The sequence below is a fragment of the Mustelus asterias genome, chromosome 12, assembly GCF_964213995.1.
Source record: "Mustelus asterias chromosome 12, sMusAst1.hap1.1, whole genome shotgun sequence".
In the NCBI taxonomy this organism is placed as follows: Eukaryota; Metazoa; Chordata; class Chondrichthyes; order Carcharhiniformes; family Triakidae; genus Mustelus; species Mustelus asterias.
The window spans coordinates 96,634,513-96,650,993 of record NC_135812.1 but is presented as its reverse complement, the minus strand read 5'-3'; the positions used below and the strand labels follow the sequence as shown (position 1 = coordinate 96,650,993).

At 45.2% G+C, this 16,481-nt stretch overlaps 1 pseudogene; it reads right to left on the bottom strand.

Moving 5' to 3' along the window:
- Nucleotides 1-12,207: 12,207 nt before the first annotated feature.
- On the bottom strand, nucleotides 12,208-12,433 carry LOC144502111 (U2 spliceosomal RNA; annotated as a pseudogene).
- Nucleotides 12,434-16,481: the final 4,048 nt, after the last annotated feature.

The following is a 16,481-nucleotide window of genomic DNA, read 5'->3' as shown; positions in this document are numbered from 1 at the left end:
TCGATCAGTGCAGATTCGGTATAATTTGTTTATCTTCCAGACATTGGCAGATGAAACTTAATGCAAAGAATTGTGAAGTGGTTCATTTTAGTCACAGGTAGACAGGGTGGTGAAGAAGGCGTTTGGCACACTTACCTTCATTGGTCAGAGCATTGACTACAGTTAGGACATTATGTTACAAATGTAAAAGACATTGGTAAGGCCACATTTGGAGTACTGTGTTCAATTCTGGCTGCCCTGCTATAGGAAGAATGTTGTTAAAAAGGGTGCAAAAAAGAATTACAAGGATGTTACCGGGATTGGAAGGTTTGAATTATAACAAGAGGCTGGATAGGCTGGGACGTTTTTCCCTGGAGTGAAGGAGGATGAGGGGGTGGCCTTATAGAGGTTTATAAAATCATGAGGGGCATAGATAAGGTGAATAGCCAAGGCCTTTTCCCCATGGTAGGGGGGTCCAAAACCAGAGAGCATAGGTTTAAGGTGAGAGGGGAAAGTTTTAAAAAGGACCTGAGGGGTAACTTTCTCACACAGAGGGTGGTTCATATATGGAATGAGCTGCCAGAGTAGGTGGTAGAGGCAGGTACAATTACATTATTTAAAATACATTTGGACAGGTACACGGATAGGAAAGGGTTGGAGGGATATGGGCCAAACGCAGGCAAATGGGACTAGTTCAGTTTTGGAAACCTGGTCGGCATAGATGAGTTGAGCCGAAGGGCCTGTGTCCGTTCTGTATATCTCTATCTCCATCTCTAGTGGGAAGAACGTGGAGAGGCAAAATAAAACAAAGGGTACAATTCTAAAAGAGACATAGGTGTAAAAGTGCAGAAACCATTGAGGATGGTAGGACAGGTAGAGAGATTGGCTAATAATGCATTAAGTAAATAGGCTTAGTAGGAGTATAGAGTACAAAAACAAAGAAGTTTTGTTAAAGTTGTCTGGAATACTGGTTCAGCATCAAGCGCAGGATTGCTTCAGGTTCTGGGTACCATACTTTAGAAACAATGTTAAGGCATTAGAGTGCAGGAAAAAAAATCACGAGAATGGTTTCAGAGGTGACAAATATCAGTTATGTAGATAGATTGGAGAAGAGCAGTTGGGAGAAGGCTGAAAAGAGATTTGATGGAGGTATTCAAATTCATGAGGAGTCTGGGCAGAGTGGAAAAAGAAGAACTGTTTCCATTGGTGGAAGGATTGAGGACAAGATGGGACAGTTTTAAGGAAAATAGCAAAAGAAGCAATGACGACATGAGGAACAGGATCGAGCATGCAATACCTAAGGGTTCAGTGAAAGCAGGTTCAACTGAGGCATTTAAAAGGGAATTGGCTTATTATACAAAAAAGGAGGATATGCAGGGCTATGGGACGAATGTGGTAGAGTGGCACTAGGTGAGTGGCTTCTTGGGAGAGCCAGCACAGACATGAAGGGCTCAATGGTCTCATTCTGTGCTGATGTAAGCTGTGAAACAGAGCAGGATTGTCCTGAAAGGCACCCCCAGAGAAGTGACTTTCTGGAAGGAGACCTCCTGCATCACGAGGGGTCACGGGCTCAAGCTGAGAGGGGCGAAGTATAACTCAGTTATCAGAGGGACGTTTTTTACACAGAGGGTGGTGGGGGCCTGGAATGCGCTGCCAAGTAGGGTGGTGGAGGCAGGCACGCTGACATCGTTTAAGACTTACCTGGATAGTCACATGAGCAGCCTGGGAATGGAGGGATACAAACGATTGGTCTAGTTGGACAAAGGAGCGGCACAGGCTTGGAGGGCCGAAGGGCCTGTTTCCTGTGCTGTACTGTTCTTTGTTCTTTGTTATCTGACTACAAAGATATAGGATGGTAGACTTGGAAAAGGTGTATATTTATCTAGCAGGTTCCTATGGCAGCTATTTGTCCCAAGTCTGCCAGCCACAAAGTACTTCTTCAGAACACATTACTGCTGTACAGCTCATTCATCAAACCTTCCACTCTTGGAAAGCTTTAACATACAAGATCATACAAAAGTACAGCAAGTACATAGAAAATGCACCTTACTTATGAAGCTGCTGTCATACTAAAATTGTAATGCAGCAAATCTTTCCAATGCAGGGTGCCACCATCCTGCATTTTGCAAAATGCAGCACCGTGGCGAAATTTGACAGCAGTGCCACATTGCTATTCAACGCCATTTGTTTAGTATGCCTTTGGGAAGTGAGATTTCCTTACTCAAATCTATAAAAAGGCAAAGGTGGAAACCTCTGTTGGCAGAACCACTTCTGTCAAGTTGAATTTATTAACTCCATAATGTGTAAAATATGTAAGTATGGTTGTAGGAATACATGGTCAATGATGATGCATTGTGGAGCATTTCACCATTATCCCTCATATTGATATCTGTGTTTTTCTTTAAAATGTTGCAGCATATGATTTATTTTGTCCGTGTGGAATTCAATTAGTAGTATAGCACTCTATATAATTAATTAGTTTCTTCCTTCTTTGAATGCATTAACAGTACGCTGTCAATGACAGCACAATACCTAATGTGTAATCCACCAACTGAATGAACATTTTTTTCCCAAATAGATTAACCTTTTACCACTATCATAGGATTTAAGATTTGCATCTATCCTGCAAAGTGCCTATTTTGCATGACTTTAAGAAAAGTCTGGAAGTCACCAAACAGAGTGTTTGAAAATTATCGCTAAGCAGGTAATGAATTAAATAGCAAAATATGAGCCAAAGTAGCATTCCAACATTTGAAAGGGACGCTGGGGGCGATTCTCCCAAAAAGGTTCTAAGTGCTGAATTCGCGGAAAAACTAGTGTAAATCACAATTGTTTATTCAGTGGGAGTTCAGACTCAAATCTCCCACACTCTGTGCAATGCAGAGATCACAATCGTGAATATCATTAAAAGCTCGGGGGGCGGGGCCTATTCACGCCAGAGTCTGAGCATGTGCAGTGGCCCCGAACTTGTCAGCCTGCACTTTGCTGGCCAGCTCAATCGTTGGCCAGCCCGGGACCCCAGCAGTGCTGCCCCTCCCAACACCCCCACGGCCCGATCGCGGCCCCGAAGCTAGCCCTGATCCCCCCATCCAGGAGCGCCCCAATCTTCAGCACCCCCTCCTCTCAGCAGCGACAATGCCCCCAACCCCTCCCCCACCCTGGTAGACCCCCCTACCCCCTGGAAGCAGACCTTCCCCACCCCAGCAGACCCCTTTACCCTGGCAGACCCCTCCCCCACAGGGGGCAGATTACCCCCAGCAAACCATCCCCCCAGTCTGCACCAATCGCTGGCCTCCCTCCAGTACTAACCGATCCCCATGCAGAGTGGCAGCGGGACCCTGCGCCCCCACCAATTGCCCCTAGGCCCTGCCCCCTTGGCACTGGCCCCGAGGCCCTACCCCCTTGGCACTGTCCCATGCCCAGTGGGCAGTGCGAGGGTGTACCCTGGGCATGGGCTCTTTGCATCTTGTGCAGTGCTGGGGGCACAGGCTGGCACTGCCAGGGTACTCATGCCCAGGGGGTACCACCCCCTCAACCGCCAGATCCCCTGGGGGGCTCCGATTGCCCCCCCTTCACTCCATTGGGGTGTCCCGCTAGTTCTCCTAAAGTGGTGAGCTACTCTAAACCCCGCCGGAGTGAAATTGTACTGGCGGAGTGGGAGATGCTATGGGGCCTGGGCCCAATAATGACATTTAAATTACATTCAAATAAGATCAAAATAACTTACGTGTTGTTCCCGCCGGTTTCCAGTGTGGTCCCAACCACGCCGGATATCCGTCACTGGGAGGTGCGCGTGCATCGGGAACGCATGCGTGAATCCCACGAATCAGCGCTCGCGCGATTCTTCCAGCTCGACCTGCCAAAAAATTAATGGGTCGGGGTGGGAGAATTGCGGCCACTGTCTCCCTTTCAGAACTTGCCATTACGAATAAACACCTCAGTCGTGATCTTACCACCTTGCCCCACCCATCGATTAATGTGGTGAGGCTAGAAAATAGCATGCGATTCTAAAACCAAATTCGTGCCCGGCAGTTCACTATCTTCCCAGCCACCTTCCTCCTGGCGTGAACCACTTTGTGCTCAAAATGGGCGCAAAACTTATTAACATGCATTTGAATGGATTTCAATGTCATTAGCAAGCTCAGCATGGCTGCGCCACCCCTCCTCGATGCTTCCTACCTCATCGGCGTGACGTCACGCCGGTGCACGTCATTACTGCTCTATAAAAGTGTGGTTCAGGCACAGCATTAGCGAGCAGGAATGGAAGGTGAGCATCACTGAGCACCAACTCCTCGGGTGCAGGGAGGGTCTCAGCCACTGTCAATTTGCGGGGTGGGATGGGGGCTTGCATGGGTGCAGAGGTTTGGGGGCCTCATGTTGGTCTGGGGGTCCTTAGATCGGGTGTCAGCGTTGGCTTGTGGCTTGTGTTGCGCTCATTCCCCCGGCTGTTGAGCGACCCTGAGGTGTTTCACATGCGTTCGAGTCCCAACCACACGAATGTCGTAATGGTCGCCCTGCCATCTGTCTGCTAGACAGGCTCTGTGATTTATTGAGGACATTCCATCGCAGGCCCCACTAACAGTTACAAACAGCAGCTCTGTCTCCTGGGCGAAAGGCCCTGGCATTGGCTCCAGCGCCTCCTCTCTTGGGGTGGCAGTGCGCCCCTGGGACACTCCAGGGACGGCGAGGCATCTGGAGTGAGACCGATACTACATCCACCCAATGGTGTGCAAGTTCCTAGCGATAGCACTCTGAGACTGGACCAAGCTCTGGAGCTCCTCAGCTATGACCCGCTGTGCCTTGAGCATGCTCCTGAGATCCTCAGTCATGGTCCTCAGCGACTTGACCATTCCTTGGACCCTGCCACTCATGGCGACCATTTCCTGCCCCAGGCTTTCCACTGCGATGCTACCCTTCCTGTGTTGACCTGGGTGCCACACAATGTCAGCACCATCTCCTGAACCTGAAGGCTGTGGGACTCCTCCAAACAGTTTTGAAGTTGCTGGAATGTTGCTGGCAGTCCTTCCTGCAATCCTGGCTCTGCCTCTGCATCTCCAGCAGCTTTGGGAGAATGAATCCCAGTGGCCTAGCACCTGGCTGAAGGCCAGTTGATTCTTTGCCTCCAGCAGACCTCCGCCTGCCCAATCCCTCGGACATTCTGGCCTCCATGTGATGCGCGTCTACGGCTGTGTTGTGCACACCAAGACATGACTCTGAAGCCTTGGCTGAACCCATATCGGAGGTCACCATTGCCGACGTCAGATCAGCCTTCTCGAAAGTCAACCCACGGAAAGCGACTGGCCTGGATGGGGTACCCGGATGAGTACTCAGATCCTGTGCGGACCAGCTGGCAGGGGTATTTGCAGACATCGTTAACCTCTCTTTACACCAATCTGAGGCCTCTAACTGCTTCAAAAGAAGATAATTATTATCCCGTACCAAAGAAAAACCAGGCAGCGTGCCTTAACGACTATCGCTCAGTGGCTCTGACATCCATCATTATGAAGTTCTTCAAAAGGTTAGTCATGGCACAAATCAATTCCGGCCTTCCAGATTGCCCAGATCCACTACAGTTCGCCTATTGCCACATGGTTTCCTTCCACAGTTTGAAAGACGTGTTGGTCAGGCGCATTGACCCAAACAGGCACCGGATTGTGGCGACTGGGGAAATTTCTCAGTAACTTCATTGCAGTGTTAACGTCGGACTACTTGTGTCACCAATAAATAAACTTAAACTTTAAACAGGTCCACAGCAGATTTTTTAAAAATACTTTTCCAATTCAATCAAATCAAATCCAATTCAGAGTCTCAACAAGTTGAGACATTTCAGATCCAGGCTGACAAGACAGGGCGAGCGACCAAACCACCCTGTCCTGGGCCTGATCTACATGAGCCAAGCTGATTGGAGAAGGGGGAGGTTCCTCCTCCAAGACTTGAGCTCATTTGCATCTTAGCCAAAAGGCCGAGATGCCGCTTTTAAAAATTGCTTCACAGCAGATGCCATCTCCCTGGCCCTGCACTCAACCATGGAACATCTAGATAACAAAAACAGACTCCTATTTATCAACTACAGCTCAGCCTTCAACGTCATTATTTCTACAAAACTCATCTCCAAACTCCGTGACCTGGGCTCGGCTCCTACCTCTGTGACTAGATCCTGAAGTTCCTAACCCACGGAACATGGATCCTGAGCTTCCTAACCAAAACCAGTAAGGATAGGCAACAACACCTCCTCCATGATTATCCTCAACACCAGTGCCTCACATGGCTGTGTCCTCAGGGCACATACCAATCGACTCAAGAACAGTTTCTTCCCCACTGCCATCAGACTTTTGAATGGACCTACCTTGCATTAAGTTGATCTTTCTCTACACTCTAGCTATGATTGTAACATTACATTTTGCACTCTATCCTTTCCTTTTCTAAGAACGATATGCATTGTCTGTAAAGCGCGCAAGAAACAATATTTTTCACTGTGTACTAATACATGTGACAATAATAAATCAAATCAAATCAAATCAATTCACAAGGCTGCGTCCTCAGTCCTTTACTATACTCCTTATATACCTATGACTGTGCTGCCAAATTCCCCCCAACTCGATTTTCAAGTTTGCTGATGACACCACCATAATGGGTTGGATCTGAAACAATGACAAGAGTACAGGAATGAGATAGAGCATCTGGTGAACTGGTCTGACAACAATAATCTCTCCCTCAATGTCAACAAAACAATAGAGATGGTCATCGACTTCAGGAACGCAGTGGAGGTCATGCCCCTGTCTACATCAATGGGAACAAAGTGGAAATGGTTGAGAGCTTCAAGTTTTTAGGTGTCCAGATCACCAGCAACCTGTCCTGGTCCCCCCATGCCGACTCTATCGTTAAGAAAGCCCACCAACATCTCTACTTTCTCAGGAGGCTAAGGAAATTTGGCATGTCTGTTATGACTCTCACCAACTTTTACAGGTTCACTGTAGAAAGCATTCTTTCTGGTTGTATCACTGCTTGGTATGGCTCCTGCTCTGTCAAAGACTGCAAGAAACTATAAAGGATCGTAAGCGAAGCCCAGTCCATCACTCAAACCAGCCTCCCATCCATTGACTCTGTCTACGCTTCCCCGGCAAAGCAGCCAACATAACCAAGGACCCCATGCACTCCGGATATTCTCTCTTCCACGGGCACTGACTGCCGCTTCCACCATCTCCCAGGTAGCCTGTCGTCGCCCATCCCGGAGGAAGTGAATGGCCTTTCTCTCCTCAACAGTATCCAGCAGACGGCCCAGCTATCCCTCTGTGAAGCTTTGGGCTGCTCTTTGTGGTGCCATCTTCCTGGCATGACTGGCTATGAATCCATTGTTAGGGTTTAAATGCAGCTCACTATTGTTAGCGCTGCACAGCTGTGGCCACTTTGTGTGAGTCATGTGCCTGGGGGCTGTGGATGGGGGGGAGGGGGGCAGGGTGGGGGGGTGTCCATGCCAGTGTGATTCACAGCAAGGTTCTTTCATTGCTCTAAATGTTGGAAGATTGAAGTGTGGGGTGCGGCAAAAAGACCGGTGTGTAGGACTCCCACTTTCAAACTTTTATGACTCTGAGAAAATCCCACACCACGAGTTTCAGCACAGGAAAAGTGTTTGGGCTTATCCAGCTCTCCTTTGTTTGAATAAGACTAATTTGAACTATTTTTAAAGGGAAGTATTCCATTTAGATAGCGCCTCTCAGGATATTCCAATACATCCAGTGAAATATTTCTGAAGTGTCGTCACTGTTGTAATGTAAGGAACATGGTAGCCAGTTTGAACTCAGCAAGCTCCCACAAGTAGAAATGTGATGACCAGATAATCTGTTTGCGTGACGTTGATTGAAGGATTAATATTGGCTGGGACGTCAGAGATATTGTGCTGATTCCTCTTCAAAATAGTGTCCGTGAATCTTTAATGTACACTCCAAAGAAGAGACAAAGCCTTAGTTTAATATCTCAAAAAAAGTCACAACTTAATTGATACAGTTTTAACAAGTTAATTCTCAGGCTATGGATATTGCTGGTGAAGTTTCAATTTATTGCCCAAGCTTAGAAGGTGTGGTAGACTTCCTTCTTGATTAGCTGCAATCCTTGTGGCAGCATGGTGGCACAGTGCTTAACACTGCTGCCTCACAGCTTCAGGGACCCGAGTTCAATTCCAGCCTTGGGTCACAGTCTGTGTGGAGTTTGCACATTCTCCCCATATCTGCGTGGGTTTCCTCTGGGTGCTCTGGTTTCCTCCCACAGTCGAAAGATGTGCAAGCTAGGTGGATTGCCCATGTTAAACTGCCCCTTAGTGTCCCAAGTTGTGTAGATTAGATGGATTAGCTGTGGGAAATGTGTGGGATTGCGGGGATAGGGCGGGGGAGAGGGCCTGGGTAAGAGAGTTGGTGCAGACCCAATGGGCCAAATGGCCTCTTCTGCACTGTGGGGATTCTATTATTGTGTGAATGTATTTGTACAATGCTGCTATGTGAGGAGACCAGCTGTCGATTTAACCCAGGACTGATGAAGGAATGGAAATATGTTTATTTCAAGTCAGGATGGGCTGTGACCTGGAGGTGATGATGTTGCCATGGTCGCCTTTGTCCTTCCAAACGAGACATGCAGGTCAACAAGTCTTGTTGACCTGCTGCAGAACATTGTGTAGATGGTACACACAGCTGCCACTGTGCACGGTTATGGATGGAATGGCATTTATTCAATGAGTCAGAGCATTACAGTGATGAAACCTTTTGATAAAAATGAAGATAAGCAGGTCATTTTACTTGCAGTGAGCACTTGGAAATATCATTACCAAATGTACAAGCCTCCAACCAAGACGGGTTTCTCTTTTCCCTTAAATGATGAGAATAAAGTACTTAAAATAATTAATTCTGGGTGAATTGAAAACTTTAATCAGAATCAATACATGGAGAGAAATGGGATTAAGAGTTATGGAGATATTTATAGATATATTTGATTTACATGGAAGGAATTTTTAATATTCTAATCGGCTTATGACAATGTTGCTTTTTATAGAATGATGTATTTTATGACATTGGAAAGAGGAAGTCTTACTTCAGGACTGTACTGTTGGGTTCTTTGCAAGTGTTTCATCACAAACCACCAGCTATGCTGACTCACACAAAAGTCAAAGATGTATTCTCTGTTTGCCTTGTAACTGGTTAGCTCAAGTTCACATCCCAATGATGGGATGGTGGTGTGAGATAGGATTGAGATCAGGTTGACTCAAAAAAATTGAGTGTACCGGTTGTGATGACTTTAATGAGGCCCATGATGTGGACCTCTTAGAATACAAGCTCCCTGACTGAGGGAGTAATGGCTTGTCGAATCAGGGAGCCCTGCATGTGTATCAAGGTTACTGGCACTCTGAATTTATATTCTGTGCGAGGAAGTACCTGTCTGAGTGATGATGACTATATCAGAGAATCATAGAATCCTTACAGTGCAGAAAGAGGCCATTCGGCCCACCAAGCCTGCACCGACAACAATCCCACCCAGGCCCTAGTCCGGTAACCCCACACATTTCCCCTGCTAACCCCCCTGACACTAAGGGGCAATTTAGCATGGCCAACCAATCTAACATCTTTGGACTGTGGAAGGAAACCAGGGCACCCGAAGGAAACCCATGCAGACACGGGGAGAACATGCAAACTCCTCACAGACAGTGACCCGAGGCCAGAATTGAACCCAGGTCACTGGCGCTGTGAGGCAGCAGTGCTAACCACTGCCACTGTGTCGCCCATATCAATAAATCTAAATTTGTTGAAGGGACACTAGATTTGGAGGAGTTATTTTGCTCTTCCAAAAGCAGCAGTCAGATGATAAAGTCAACAGCTGATTTTAATTTCTGTTAAACAGTTGAGTATGGACAAAATACTCTCTGTTAACAGTGAGAGATGATTCATGAATCATGTGGCTGATTCAATCATTCAGTAGTTGTTAGAGGTTACAGGGTGACGATGTCCATGAGTTGGGATGAATATGAATCATCAGATGGATCGATCTTTAGGAGGGTAATGTGCAATGAAGGAGCTCCCTCACTGGACGAGTTCTCCCCATAGCGACCCCCTTCATCATCTCAGCATTGCTCAGTGCGGCAGTGGAAAGTCAGCCTGGAAATTGTGCCAAAATTTCAAGAGTGGACTTTGGACCCACAGAGGCAAAACTACTACCACTCAGTCCTGGCGAATGTACCTCCGAAAGGAAAATTCTGAAGATAGTGGGCCAAACTATTCCAGCCTTCCAGTCCGCATTCAACTTTTGACCTTGTTTTTTGGAAGGGTGTTCTTGGACTCCGGCTTCTATTTTGGGACAATTTAGAACTGAACTTGAACTGTGGAATCAATGAAAATAACTTTTCTTCTGTATTTATCAAAAGACCTCATTATTTGAAACATCTGATCCGATTCCTTCATGTCCTTCTTTGTCCCAATGAAAAGTGCAACCAGTTTTTAAGTCTCACCCTCGACTGGAATAGAATCTTTTGATTTTCTTTATGAGGCTGAAGTTCAATGCAGCAGAAGTCAGAAAATCATTTCTCTCAATCATCTGACTGGGATGGTGGCACAGTGGTTAGCACTGCTACCTCACAGTGGCAGGGACCTGGGCTCGATTCCAGGCTTGGGTTACTGTCTGTGCGGAGTCTGCATGTGCTCCCCCTGTCTGCTTGGGTTTCCTCTAAGTGCTCCGGTTTCCTCCCACACTCTGAAAGACATGCTGGTTAGGTGCATTGGCCATGCTAAATTCTCCCTCAGTGTACCCGAACAGGCGGCGGAGTGTGGCGACTAGGGGATTTTCACAGTAACTTCATTGCAGTGTTAATGTACGCCTACTTGTGACACTAGTCGCCACATTCTGGCGCCTGTTCGGTTACATTGAGAGAGAATTTAGCATGGCCAATGCACCTGACTAGCATGTCTTTTGGACTGTGGGAGGAAACACCTGGAGGAAACCCACACAGACATGGGAAGAACATGCAAACTCCACACAGACAGTGACCCAAGCCGCGAATTGAACCCAAGTCCCTGGCGTTGTGAGACAGCAGTGCTAACCACTGTGCCACCATGCCGCCCACCTGTATGTATAACAGGTCTGTGTGCTCACCATGTGCAAGAGATGGCATTCTTTCATCCTCAGATAGTAATATTTTTGTGATGTTTCAGTGTGATAATTTCATTTATATTCTTTAACATTAGATAACACATTATTTTAAAAGATTTTACTCTCACCGTCCTGTGTAAGTGAAGTTAATGTACAGTAAATAAATATTATTGGTAAGGATCTAATGCACATGACTGGAGTTTGATAATTAATTTAATCAACCATGAACAAAAAAGGGAGAAAGAAATGAATGAATAGCCTTGGCTCTATGGGTTGGTTCAGTTTGATCAAAATCCAGCCAAGTCCGTAGAATCCAAACAAAATTTGAGCAGCTAACACTCTCAGCCTCTAATCCAGCTCAGTGACTAAGTGAAAACTTGAATCAATTCCAAGTTTCCATCTCATGACTGTAAACAAATCCAAACCTATCCAAGCCTGCTGAACTGCAAGCTCAGATTTTAAACCAAGTTTTGTCCCTATTGTCACAAAAAAGATTCAGCTTTGAGGAAACAAATCAGGTTTAACTGGGAGTGGTTTAAGACTGCAGTGTGTTGAATTGATCTGACTTTTTTTTGCACCAAAGATTTGTCCGACCAATATCCGTGATGGCCAGAAACCAATGAATGCCAGCAGTTCTAGCCTTTGGATACTAGAGCTTTGAACACGTTCATGTTTCTCGGTCTGTGTAAGGTACACAAAGAAGGCTTTAAACTGCATTCGAGGTAATGGCAACCTCAGTCTCAGCTGGATTGATTCTATCAGAGAAAGCAAATAGAAGATAGCTGAGCCTGCAGACCAGAGAACGGCATTGTGGGTCAACCCACCGCTCGTGGACTGCAGCGTTTCAAGAAGGCAGCTCACCACCTTCTCAAGGGCAACTAGGAATGGGCAATAAATGCTGGCCAGCCAGCGATGCCCATTGCCCACGAATAAATAGAAAAAAGAGAAATGAGCAGCGCTGGACCATTGCAGGCCCTCAATGGCTGCAACTAAAATGAAAGCTGAATGAGGGCCAATAATTAGAGATGCTGATAGTATTGAACTGAGTGAAGGACAAGGTTGATGTCAATGGTTGTTCACGCTTCCATGCTTATTTTTAATAAAATTCTTTACTCTATCCTTAAAGTGACAAAGCCAATGCTCAGAATGGACTGGGCAAACCCAAATCCATTCCTTGCTTGCTCCAAAAACCAAATTCAAAGTCCATTTGAATCCAATTCAAGATCCCCATAAAAGGGACAAACAAGATCCAAGCTGACAAGATGAGGCACTGCACCCCATCTTGGGCTCGATCTGACACTTGATCTGCGCCAAAAGGCCGAGAAGCGATTGCAGGCATAGGCATACTCCAATCATGCTTGAGTTGTCTCAATATTTGTTTTCTTTAACAGAATGATGACATTGTGTAACTAGCTCCTCTGAAAGGTAGACTAGACCAATGCCCTGCCGATACCATCTTGATTGGGTATTCAGTCGAAGTGACAATCTGTTGGCAGACAGTATGAAGAACCCAATGGATAAGACAGAAAAAGAGATGGCAGGATGACTAATGTCCTTTAGGGAAGGAAATCTGCCGTCCTTACCTGGTTTGGCCTACACTCCAGAGCCACAGCAATGTGGTTGACTCTCAACTGCCCTCAGGCAAATAGGGATGGGTAATAAATGCTGGCCAGCCAGCGACACCCATGTCCCATGAATGAATTATTTTAAAAATTCACCATTGTCGGATTCAGTCACAGCTAATTTATGGTTTTTGTCATTGGAATATTGTACTTCCAAGCAACAGTAGCCACACTTTCATTTTACAATTATCAGTCTTTTTAATATTTTCCAACAAGTGTCACGTTGCTAGTTTTGTTATTGGGCATTAACATCACACAGTTTTTTTGTGGCACAGTGGTTAGCACTGCTGCCTCACAGAGCCAGGGACCCAGGTTTGATTCTGACTTCGGATGACTGTCTGTGTGAAGTTTGCGCATTCTCCCCATGTCTGCGTGGGTTTCCTCCGGGTGTTCCGGTTTCCTCCCACAGCCCAAAGACGAGTGGGTTAGATTGATTGGTCACTTCTCCCTCAGTGTACTTGAACAAGCGCTCGGAGTGTGGCGACTGGAGGATTTTCACAGTAACTTCATTGCAGTGTTAATGTAAGCCTTCTTGTGACACTAATAAATAAACTTTTTAAGATTCACCTCAATTAGATGAAAATCCCCTGTCCTTGACATACTTTCTCCTGTGTTGTGTGAAGGTCAGTGCAAAAGTTTTACCCAATTTCTAATTTACTTTTTTCCATTATAACTCTGTGGTGCATTTAACTAAACTATTGTTTTCTGGGTAATCATTTATTAATGCACATGAACAGCTAGTCTTTAAGGAAACAATGGGTTAAATTCAGTTTGTAATTTTAAAAAGTCAATTCTGAAATTGTCCGTTTGTATATTAATTTGCAAGCTGCACATTTTTATTAGACTAAAGCGAAGTACATTATTGATGTACCAAAGGCGGGTAATATTGATAAAAATGTTTTATAATGTTCTGTATACTCTCTGCACGAGGACTTAGATCATTTACTTGGCATTAGAAAGTTGCTTATTTTCTCCCCAGTCATTTATTTCCACTGCACACATCGGGTTTTGTTCTTTAAAGCACATTTTCTCCATAAAAAAGTTGCTTGTTTTGGCTTTGAGTGGCCAACAGCAAAAGCCTGATTTCAACCGTAAAAGGAGCTGAAATTGTCGACAGAGTGAGCAGAATTATCTCCAGCTGCAACTTATTACAGGGATTGGGGGAGCAGGCTTGGCGTAATTGCTTTTTGTCAGGCTGCATTATGTGCATCAGTGCTGGAAGTACTTAATTGTAAGGGAAACAATTGGGTCTACAGAAATACAGTGCACATTAAAACTCAGAAACACTGGCCAATAAGCAGGGCAAAAAAACAGTTTCAGCAATGGAAAAAAAATCACTGTTGCACCCAATCCAGCCATGTGATCATTGCAAAGCATTCTGCCAAACTGGAACTATATCAGCTCATTGGCACAAACTCTCTCCAAACTTTCAAAATGGGGTGTTCTCAATGCCCACTGTTCTTTCAGCTGACTCATTTTAATCGGTTTATTTTCATTTGGCTGTTTGAAAGTTTATAAACCAGCTGCAAAACGTCCACAACGTCCTTAAAGGACTCGCCTTAAACAATGCAACTGCGACCGCTTACATAAAGCAGTACGTGTGAAAAGCAACCACCTGACTGTCTCTGTTTAAAAAGCTGAGTTACGAACACCATGGCACTTTACCTCATAGGTGCTGGCATGCAAAGGGACTGAGGTTACGCCCCAGTTACACAAGGCTCTGATTCGATCCCGTTTGGGATACTGTGCCCAAGTTCTGGGTACAGCGCCTCAGATAGGATGGGGTTGCATTGCAGACTCACCGTCATGATACCGGGCCACAGAAACATTGGATTATAAGGACTGGTTGCATAAACTAGGCATGAAGAGGAAGTACTGACCTAATTGAGATGTTTAAGTTGACTAAAAGGAATTGATTGGGTAGATAGAAATAAAGGAGGTCATGAAACAGGCTCATAGCAAATCAGCAGTTGGTTTCTCCCCACATCCGATCTTCTTTTCAGCAATCTTCTTCACAGAACAATACCTCAAACTCTTTTTGGAAATTCGCTTCTACACCTCGCTATAACTTGACTTATTTTGAAATTAAAAACCTTTGCAATGATTTTCAAGTCAATGGAAAATAAAAACGAGTGTGGTGAAAAATTGGCTGCTGATTCATTATGAGATGGTTTTGTGCTGGTACCAGAGCCCGATTTTACCTCCAAACTATTTCCTCTGATGAAGAGATTCAAGAACAAGAAGCAAAACCTCAACATTAGAGCGAGATAATTCAGGAGCGATATTAGAAAGCATTTATTCACACAAAGGGTGGTGGGAATCTGGAACTGTCTTCCTTCACAATGTTCCTAAGACTAGACCAGTTAAGAATATCAAGACTGAGATTGATATGTTTTTAATTAGGTTATTAAAGGTCATGGAATCAGTCAGGTATAGTAATCATATTTCAAATGTTGTGCCTTTGTTTAAAAAGGGTTGCAGGGAAAAGCCTGGGAACTACAGGCCAGTGAGCCTCACATCTGTGGTGGGTAAATTGTTGGAAGGTATTTTGAGAGACAGGATCTACAGGCATTTAGAGATGCAAGGACTGATTAGGGACAGTCAGCATGGCTTTGTGAGTGAAAAATCATGTCTCACAAATTTGATTGAGTTTTCTGAAGGGGTAACCAAGAAGATAGATGAGGGCAGTGCAGTTGATGTTGCCTACATGGGCTTTAGCAAGGCCTTTGACAAGGTACCGCATGGTAGGTTGTTGCATAAAGTTAAATCCCACGGGATCCAGGGTGAGGTATCTAAATGGATACAAAATTGGCTTCTTGACAGAAGCCAGAGGGTGGTTGGAGAGAGTTGTTTTTCAAACTGGAGGCCTGTGACCAGCGGTGTGCCTCAGGGATCAGTGCTGGGCCCACTGTTATTTTTCATTTATATTAATGATTTGGATGAGAATATAGGGGGCATGGTTAGTAAGTTTGCAGATGACACCAAGATTGGTGGCATAGTGGACAGTGAAGAAAGTTATCTCCAATTGCAATGGGATCTTGATCAATTGGGCCAGTGGGCTGATGAATGTCTGATGGAGTTTAATTTAGACAAATGCATTTTGGTAGATTGAACCAGGGCAGGACTTATTCAGTTAATGGTAGGGCATTGGGGAGAGTTACAGAACAAAGAGATCTAGGGGTACATGTTCATAGCTCACATCTGTGGTGGGTAAATTGTTGGAAGTGGAGTCACAGGTGGACAGAGTGGTGAAGAAGGCATTCGGCATGCTTGGTTTCATTGGTCAGAACATTGAATACAGGAGTTGGGATGTCTTGTTGAAGTTGTACAAGATATTGGTAAGGCCACACTTGGATAACTGTGTGCAATTCTGGTCACCCTATTATAGAAAGGATATTATTAAACTAGAAAGAGTGCAGAAAAGATTTACTAGGATGCTACCGGGACTTGATGGATTGAGTTATAAGGAGAGGCTGAATAGACTGGGACTTTTTTCTCTGGAGCGTAGGAGGCTGGAGGGTGACCTTATAGAGTTCTATAAAATAATGAGGGGCATAGACAAGGTAGATAGTCAATATCTTTTCCCAAAGGTAGGGGAGTCTAAAACTAGAGGGCATAGGTTTAAGGTGAGAGGGGAGAGATACAAAATTGCCCCAGAGGGGCAATTTTTTCACACAGAGGGTGGTGAGTGTCTGGAACAAGCTACCAGAGGTAGTAGTAGAGGCGGGTACAATTTTATCTTTTAAAAAGCATTTA